Source organism: Cibotium barometz, chromosome 59 (assembly GCF_041138505.1).
Source record: "Cibotium barometz isolate CiBa-2024 chromosome 59, ASM4113850v1, whole genome shotgun sequence".
Taxonomy (NCBI): Eukaryota; Viridiplantae; Streptophyta; class Polypodiopsida; order Cyatheales; family Cibotiaceae; genus Cibotium; species Cibotium barometz.
In genome coordinates, this window is record NC_141104.1 from 6,744,515 (window position 1) to 6,753,758 (window position 9,244).

The window sequence follows — 9,244 nt, forward strand, 5'->3', positions numbered from 1 at the left end:
CAACTGAGTAATAACACCCAGACCAGTAGTTTAGATAAGTACATGGCTCTTCTTATTACAATTCGTTCCTTTGGGACAATCTCTGGCCCTAGCTACCACTCCCTTGCACACAAAAGAGCATTATCTTGATGTTCTCCTAGGCTTGGAGCCCCCATTCAAGTTTCCCTATTGCCTAAACAAGTTAATAGAGGGCGAGCTAGATCATTTTCTCAAGGCATTACTACATTAAGGTCTCGTTTGATTATTTGTATCACCAAACCTTTTTTTCAAAAAAGAAGGATGGCTTGTCATAACTTTATATCAATTACCATGCTCTTAACAACTTGATAATTTAAAAAAATTTACCCATGCCCCACATCTAGCATAGACTAGAATAATTAGATGTTTTCCAAGATAAACCTAAACTGTGGGTATCAACAATTCCAAATTTAGATCCCCATGGTAACTTTACGAGAGAGAGAGAGAGAGAGAGAGAGAGAGAGAGAGAGAGAGAGAGAGAGAGAGAGAGAGAGAGAGAGAGAGAGAGAGAGAGAGAGAGAGAGAGAGAAGAAGAAGAAGAAGAAGAAGAAGAAGAAGAAGCTCTTTTAACGTCGTAGGAACAATTCCAAGAGACCAAATATGATCTATCCGACGGGAGTGAGATTCGAACACAAGACGTGTTGAATAACAACTCCATGAGCTAACCGATCTACCACACATTGGGGTGATAGAAAGGTTAGCCCATTTTGTTTATTTACCCACACACCCGATGAAGAAGCTCTTTTAACGTCGTAGGAACAATCCCAAGAGACCAAATATGATCTATCCGACGGGAGTGAGATTCGAACACAAGACATGTTGAATAACAACTCCATGAGCTAACTGATCTGGGTGATAGAAAGGTTAGTCCATTTTGTTTATTTACCCACACACCCGATGAAGAAGCTCTTTTAACGTCGTAGGAACAATCCCAAGAGACCAGATATGATCTATCCGACGGGAGTGAGATTCGAACACAAGATGTGTTGAATAACAACTCCATGAGCTAACGGATCTACCACACATTGGGTGATAGAGAGAGAGAGAGAATTGAAGTAAAGTTGCCATATAGTGGGAGGAAGGGGGAGAGAAAATCTTCACTCATTAAATATAAATTTTACTTTTAATTTTCATTTAAATTTAACCCCCATCATATTATCATTCGAATATACCATGCTTTCCATTTCTTACTAAGAAATGTCTCAAACACCACTTTGGCGTTCACCTAACTATGCATATAGGAGAGATTCCTTTTGTATTATAGAAACTTGTTCTTTAAATTGTACAAAATTGGAAATGGAGTTTCTTAAATATGAGTTGAAACACCTCACATGTTCTATTTGTTAAAAGAAAAAGAAAAACATTTTGAGAGCATGGAGAAGTGTACTGTGCATTGTAAGAGGATATCGTACTTTCTATGGAGATGATTCTAGGTGTGAGTGACATCAAGGGACTCACCTTACATCAAGTCATCTGGGCTTGTCTTCTAGATGTAACAATCTATGAGCTGTTACTTGCAGTCCAAATGGAACGACGCTTAAAGCACTCCTCTGTGAGGGAGATAACATTGTTGGTCTTTGGCTAATTGGTTGAGAGTAGAATAGGGGGTTTTATGATGCACTTTTTTGATTGAACATGAACTTTTTTAGCATCTAGAGTCTTTAGGAAGTCAATGTGCTATCTAGAGTCTTTAAGAAGTCAATGCTATCTAGAGTTTTTAAGAAGTCAATGCTATCTAGAGTCTTTAAGAAGTCAATGATATCTAGAGTCTTTAAGAAGTAGATGATGTCTAGAGTCTTTAAGAAGTCAATGATATCTAGAGTCTTTAAGAAGTAGATGATGTCTAGAGTCTTTAAGAAGTCAATGATATCTAGAGTCTTTAAGAAGTCAATATTATCTAGGTGGATTGTAAAAGAAGAATGATTTTCTTTATAAATGAGAAGCTAGCTAAAAGTTCCCTATCACTATGGTGGGACGCATGATAATATGGTGCATTTGATATGCTCTCTTCAAGTGTAGCTCCACAAGAATAATGTGTAACTTGTCTAAACACTAGTATTATAGAAACATTTATATAGTTGTATAATTATGTATTGGTGTGAGGGTGCGGGGCTCCGAGGGGCCCGGGGGGTGTGAGGGCATGGCATGGCGGGGCGGGGTGTGTGAGGGCACGGCTTCGGGGTGCCGGGGGGGCATGAGGGCACGGCTCTAATGGGCCAGGGGGGGCCAAGGGGGGCCTCTATAGAGAATATAAGGCCTTAGGCCTTATCACCTCTGAGGATTTTCCAATTTTGGTCCTTTCTTTCAATGCATATTAGATACACAAAAAGAATATAAAGGCCTAAGGCCTTATCACCTCTGAGGATTATTTTCCAATGGCCCTCTATAGAGAGGGCTTGTGTGAGCGAGACAATGACATGCAAGACATCAACAATAGAATCATTGTTTTAAGAACACCCACTTTAGGTACACGAGAAGAATCTATTGCAAAAGACAAAACGCATTTGATCGGATCTATTGGCCTTGTGTAGTGGGCTTTTGTAGAACACTGGCATGCTTTAAGCAGAGAATACCATCTTTAAGAACACCATTTACGGATAAGTGGAAAGAATGCATGCCTAAGTAGTGTGAAAGGCCAAAAGAAAACTATTTGGATTTGTTAGCCTTTTGTAGGCTTATGTAACATATTTGACATGCTTTCCACACACTTGAGAAGACTAGCTAAAGACTAGGGGAATTAATTAGCCTTTCGTAGCATTTGAGTAGGCTATTGACATACCCTTTACCAAAAAGACAGTGTTATGAGAACATGCCTAAAGAGGCTATTGGCCTTGTGTAGTGGCCTTTGTAGAACATTGGCATGCTTTAAGCAGAGAATACCATCTTTAAGAAGACCATTTACAGATAAGTGCAAAGAATGCATGCCTAAGTAGTGTGAAAGGCCAAAAGAAAACTATTTGGATTTGTTAGCCTTTTGTAGGCTTATGTAACATATTTGACATGCTTTCCACACACTTGAGAAGACTAGCTAAAGACTAGGGGAATTAATTAGCCTTTCGTAGCATTTGAGTAGGCTATTGACATACCCTTTACCAAAAAGACAGTGTTATGAGAACATGCCTAAAGAAAATAACCTACTTAACTATATAATGTGTAAGGCATAAATAAAATGACTCATAAAGTTAATGTACCCACCCTTCAAAATCTAACTATAGTGTTAACAAGTTTGAAATACTTTATTTGTAGCATGCTTCTAAAGCCAAAAGTGATGCAAGAAAGAATTTGAAAAATACCCCGGCCCCATTGGAAAATCCTCGGAGGTGATAAGGCCTTAGGTCTTATATTCTTTTCATGTATCTAAAATGCTTGGAAAGAGGGGACCTAAAGTGAGAGCCATGGGAGATACTTAGTTTTAAAGTTACGTAGTGTATTAGCAAAGGGTTGATGGGTGGTCTTGTCAAGGTAAAAGACACACAAGGAAGAGGCCGCGGGTGGGGGTGGATGGAGATCTGTAACCTGCTGCTCCCATGGAATTCTGCAAAGCAGCAGAGAAGGGCGTGAGCTCTTCAAATGGGTGAGGGCAAGGGGGATGATGGGGAGGAAGGTGGTGGGATGTGCAGGTTGCTGAGGAGAGCGTTGAGCAATCTTGTGATGGAAGGGGGGTGGCTATGGAGGGTAGCTTGGAAGGCTCTGCTGCCCCGCCTGCTTCCCTTTTGGATAGCCAAGCTCAGAGTGCTCTACCGCCAGCCCAAGCAGCTCCCCCTCTACAGAACCAGGCCAGGTGACCGTGGCTACCTCAGATCCCTCTCAAGACCCTCCCCTCGCCTCCTCTAGCACTTGCCCCCTCCTCTACATCTCAATAAATTGACACTATCTCTCATGCTTCCATATCCACTCCTTTCCCACCATTTCCCTTCTCTCTCTCTCTCTCTCTCTCTCTCTCTCACTCACACACACACACACTCTCTACCCATCTCCATCATGTACACTCCTATATCATCATCATCATCATCATCATGTACCCTTCCTATATCATCATCATCTCAATAATCGAAACTATCTCATGCTTCCATATCCACTCCTTTCCCACCATTTCCCTTCTCTCTCTCTCTCTCTCTCTCTCTCTCTCTCTCTCTCACACACACACACACACACACACTCTCTCTCTACCCATCTCCATCATGTACACTCCTATATCATCATCATCATCATCATCATCATCATGTACCCTTCCTAATTCTAGGTTGAGTGCATTTCGGTCTTGTCTTTCATTTCATACCTAGTTATAAGAAAGTGCATTCTTTAGCCCAAAATACTATTTAAGAAAGCTCATGGGATTTTCTTTACATGCAATATCCTTCAATTCAAGGTCAGTGCACTTGCCTCTACAAAAACTCGTTAATTACTACATTTTTGCTTTCAAGAAGTTTTCCTTAAATAATTATATATCTATCTTTCAAAAACCCTAGTGATATAAGGACACTTGCTAGTGACAATAAAAAGGTAAATAATGTTAGAACCTTAGCTAGTAGTAAGCAAGGGTAAAAGTGTATTGAAGGTAAAGTTTTAGTGCCACAATCAACTCATTTGACCCACAACATCAGTTAACTCACATGGAAAGTACTAATCTAAACGCGTATAGATGCGAAAGATACATCGTTTGAAGCGTGCAAAGTATTAGATGTATTGTTTGGAGCCCTAGCCAAGAACTCAAAGATTAGTCTTCTCATTAAATTCTTTGAGCTGAATATGAATTCAAGAGATTCACTTCCACTCATTTGAACTACATGAAGAGCATTATTACAAAACTTGCATGAAGAAAACCTTTGAAGAAGATGAAGTCACAACATTGCTCCTAAAGAGCTTGCCCCAAGAGTAGTGTAATAATATCAATACTATATTACAATCTCTGGTATTCTTTCTACAAAACTAGCAAGTGTTGAAGCTTCATTGCTCAAAGAAGAGAAGAAGATCAACCAAAGTCAAGGTAACAATTTTAAAGTAGAGGCCTACTGTGACATGAAAAAATAATATCTTTCATTTTCAACTTTGTATATAATTTTGTGGCTTTGCAATGCTAATAAGGTGGAAGCTTGTCCAAGAAGATTGCGGCGGGCTCGAAATAAAATGACATCATGGCGACGGCTTGGCGGCTACCCCGATGGCGTCTCTCATCAATTTTTTGCATTTCCTAAAGTTTGTGTAATGTGTAGATGTGCCCATTGTAAATACCAAGTATGTTCTATAAATACTTTGGTATGTTTGTGTAGGTGAGCGATGTGGAAAATAAAAGTGGGCCTAAATGTATGCATGGCTCGCCTTTGTAATATTTAAATGCTATTTGCCACCACAAGATAGCATGTGGAAGGCATGTGGAGAAGTGTGTGTAGGTGCATAATTAGGGAAGATTCTTCTAGAAATCCTACATGGATGAGGAGCCTTTTGACATTTGTAAAGTGAAAATGCCACGTAGGTGCCAACTTGGCTACAGCCTTGTCTCATGCAAGTATCTTTAGTCAACGTAGGTGAAAATGCCACGTAGATGCCAACTTGGCTATAGCCTTGTCTCATGCAAGTATCTTTAGTCAAAGATCTCCAAATTAAAAATTAGAAAAAAGACTTTGTCTAAAGAGACATTTCATGTGACCTCCTCACAGGTGTCATGAGAGGTGAAAGGATTCTACAATTGTAACTTGTAATAACAAGGTGAGAGGGGGTCACTTTTCCATCTATAAAAGGAGCCCTCCTCTCCCTTTTAAATCAATGAGTGAAGCCTCTACAATTGAGCTTTTGAGCATTCTTGTGTCATTATCACTCTCCCAATTCTCTTAATCCTCTTCCCAAGATACTCTCTTTGCATATGTAGGCTTACTTAGCATTAGCTCCCGAGGCCTTACCCTAAGATTGGAACTCTTGATGATCCAAACTAAGGGAGATAAGGAGTTATTATCTAGGTGGGCCTATGACTTCTCAAGGTAGCCCTTGCCTTATTGCCACCCTCCTTTGGAGGTACCAGTGGTTTTAGAGCGGTAATAAGCATGTGGAAAGACTTTGGGAACCATGAGTAGATTTGCATCGTTCAATCACTGCACAATGTTAACCCTTACTCTCTAGTTTGTATCATGAACGAGATGAAAGGCAAGGACTTTGCTAAGTTGGAGTCTCAAATGCAAAGAGGAATGTAGTTTTGGTGGTTTTAATCCCTACTTTCTATTGGTAATTACTCTTTTCTTGGGTGGTATTTTTTTAAATTGTTTATATGGTTGGAAATCTCTTTTAATACTCTTTTTATATGTGTAATCAATTATTCCATCTCATGTTAAAATCAAAATCTCTCCCAAAATTGCTAGCTTAAAGTCATTTTTTGGACAGCTTTCTATGCCGTTAGTAAAATGCCCATACCTTTCCGCTCGGTTATCCGTTTTCAAAAGTTTTTATATAGATGCGAAGCTCTCTTCAAGATCTACACATCTATATAGTCTAATTTAAGTGCAGCCATAAGGATTGCAAACAGAAATTCTCTATTTTTTGTTGTGTTTTTTGCATATTTGGTCATCCCTCTCCTTAATCATAATTATTTCCTCTTAATCATCTTACCCATGTGAAACCCCATGTATTTAAATCATTTGTAACCTATTTCTACTACCATGTACTTCCCAGCGCTGCGTCCGAATCACCCAATACGTCCAAATGAGCCATATCAATTGTCACATCTTTTGGTGGAGATGTTGGATAAGTTTGGCTTAAGTTTTTTTTAAACCCGCCTTACCTAAACGGTCTTTGTGAATGGGTCAATAAAGACTTCATAATGGTGAGGACACCATTGGAGGAGATTGCCACCCGACTTCGAGAATTGGAAGAAAGTGAAGGAGATCATCAAGCAATTAGATTAGTAATCATAATCATTTCTTTCATGTTTTCCTTATTGAATACCCTCATGAGTCGTTAACGTCGACAAGGTATACTATGATAGCATGGGGTTTGGTGACTACAATAGCTTCATGGTGTGTAGAAAAGTTAAGTTGGTGGGTCAATGTGTGTTGATGATACCTTTGAGAATGTACATGTTAATGTTTTTTCCTTCTTTTATAATGCAAATAAGGAAGAGTATCATGCTCTCAAGTTGCTATGTGCATTACCTGTTATAAGAAGGATTCACTTGAATTACATTCACACCCAATGGATTCCTTATACTTGTGGGTCATTTAGGTTCAATGATATTGTCAAAGATCACATGGTGGAAAGAATTTGTGAATGGATTCATAGTCACAAGTTAGTATTGTGCTTGTAACAAAGTGCCAAGGCTTATGCATTTCTTTCCCAATTGCAAAGATGCTTAACATTCCAGTATTCCATGGAAGTGAAGGAGAAGATCCAAGGGCCTACCTAAAAGAGAGTTTAGTCGATCATGTAGGATAGCAAGTTAGTCATTGAAGCAACACAAGCAAAGATACTTCCTGATTTCTTGGAAGGTGTATGGTATGAAGGCTTGCCAAAAGATTCTCAAAAGTATTAGGAAGAGCTAACCAAGGCAATGAAGGAGAGGTTTGGGTTAATGGAGTCACCAAATGCTTTGCTTCTACAATTGGATCAGCTTTCTCAAAAAGAGGGGGAGTCTGTTTCTGCATTCTCCATGAGGTATGAAGCCTTGTTCAACTTATACCTGCATACATGTTGTAGTTGCTTCTTCTCCTTCTTCTTCCATGGTAGATTCTAAGAGCTCCTTAGCAACGGAGCACCTAAAAATGAGCTGGTTTGTCATGGCCTTGGCTCCTTCTTTTTGCGAGGAAAGGTCTTAAGCAAAGACCCCAAAAGTTTTCAAGAAGCCCTTCAGATTGCTATGAAGAAGGAGGCTGCCCTTCAAATTGAGTCCACACTTCAGGCTGCCCTTCAAATTGAGTCAACACTTCAGGCTTCCATAACTATGGCAATTCCAACTTCTCAAGTGGATGTCCCTTCAACTTCGTCAACATCAAAGGTACCTTCATCCACTGCCCTTTCTTTTTCCTTACATCTCAGCCTTATTTACAATTCTTGGTTTGTAAGCCCAACCCTGTAGGGAAGTTTGCCAAGTGGCTTTGCGAGCTTCAAGAATTCTCTTTCAGTTTTATTATAGAAAGCACCACTAGGGCCTCTCTTGCAGATTTGCTTACAAGTAAGGAAGAGGAAGAAGGAACAGGGACAAAGAAAGAGGTATGTGAAGATTTGTAGACACCACCAACTGCTTTCACTATGCATTTTGATGGAGCCTTTAGCCCCTCTAGGCAATGTGGGGATGGGGGAATAATTTTATTTGACCCAAAAGGAAAGAAGGTATGGGCACAAAAAGTAAGGAATTTCCAGAAGCTATGTCAAATAATGTGGTTGAGTATAATGCATTGATTTATGGATTGGAAGATTGCTTGAAGGAGGGTGTGAAGGAAGTAGAGGTTAAAGGGGACTCCCAACTAGTCATTAGGCAAATGAACGGAGAATACAAAGCAAGGAGTCCTAATTTGCAAGAATTGTACGAAAGGGAAACGGAGTTAAAAGAAGTTTTTGAGTTTTGCAAATTTGTGCATGTTAATAGGAAAGATAATCAAAAGGCTGATGAGTTGGCTATTAAAACTTTAGCTTCATTAAAGGTGGCTATTCTTGCATTGATGGATATAGGTTGGCCAGAGCTCCAAGATGTTCAACATTGGATAAAGGCCACTCTCCTCCTGGATTGAACCCTTAGCAGAAGCAAAGGCTTATGAGAAAAGCTCATCCTTACATGATTCTAGGTGACATTCTCTACAGGCAAGGTAAGGATAAGATTCTTAGAAGGGTAGTGAGCTTGGAAGAATCTAAAAGGATTATTGAATTATGTCATGAATGTTCAGGTCACTTTGCCTCAGCTAGCACAACTCGCAGGATCCTCAACACTGGGTATTACTGGCCTTGACTCAGCAAAGATGTCTATGAGTGGTGTCCAAGGCTGTGAAGTGTGCCAAGCATATGGCCGCTGACTCCTGGACCCTTAAATCCCATTCCAGCATATGGTCCATTTGAAAGGTGGGGATTAGATTTTTTGGGTCCACTTCCTTGCTCCTCACATGGAAAGTACTACATATTGGTGGCCACAGATTCTGCAACGAGATGGGCAGAAGCAAAGGCCACAATAAATAATAACGCAGGGACCGTGTCATTATTTCTTAGGGAGTACATATGTGCTCGATTTGGGTGTCCATTAAAGATTCTTACA

At 39.9% G+C, this 9,244-nt stretch overlaps 1 long non-coding RNA gene across 1 annotated transcript; it reads left to right on the forward strand.

Annotated features, from left to right (window-relative positions):
• Positions 1 to 3,586: 3,586 nt before the first annotated feature.
• Positions 3,587 to 5,438, forward strand: LOC147605429 (uncharacterized). Its single transcript, XR_015265136.1, has 2 exons — positions 3,587 to 5,005; positions 5,104 to 5,438. It is a non-coding gene; the product is annotated as an uncharacterized LOC147605429 (long non-coding RNA).
• The last annotated feature ends 3,806 nt before the right edge of the window (positions 5,439 to 9,244 follow it).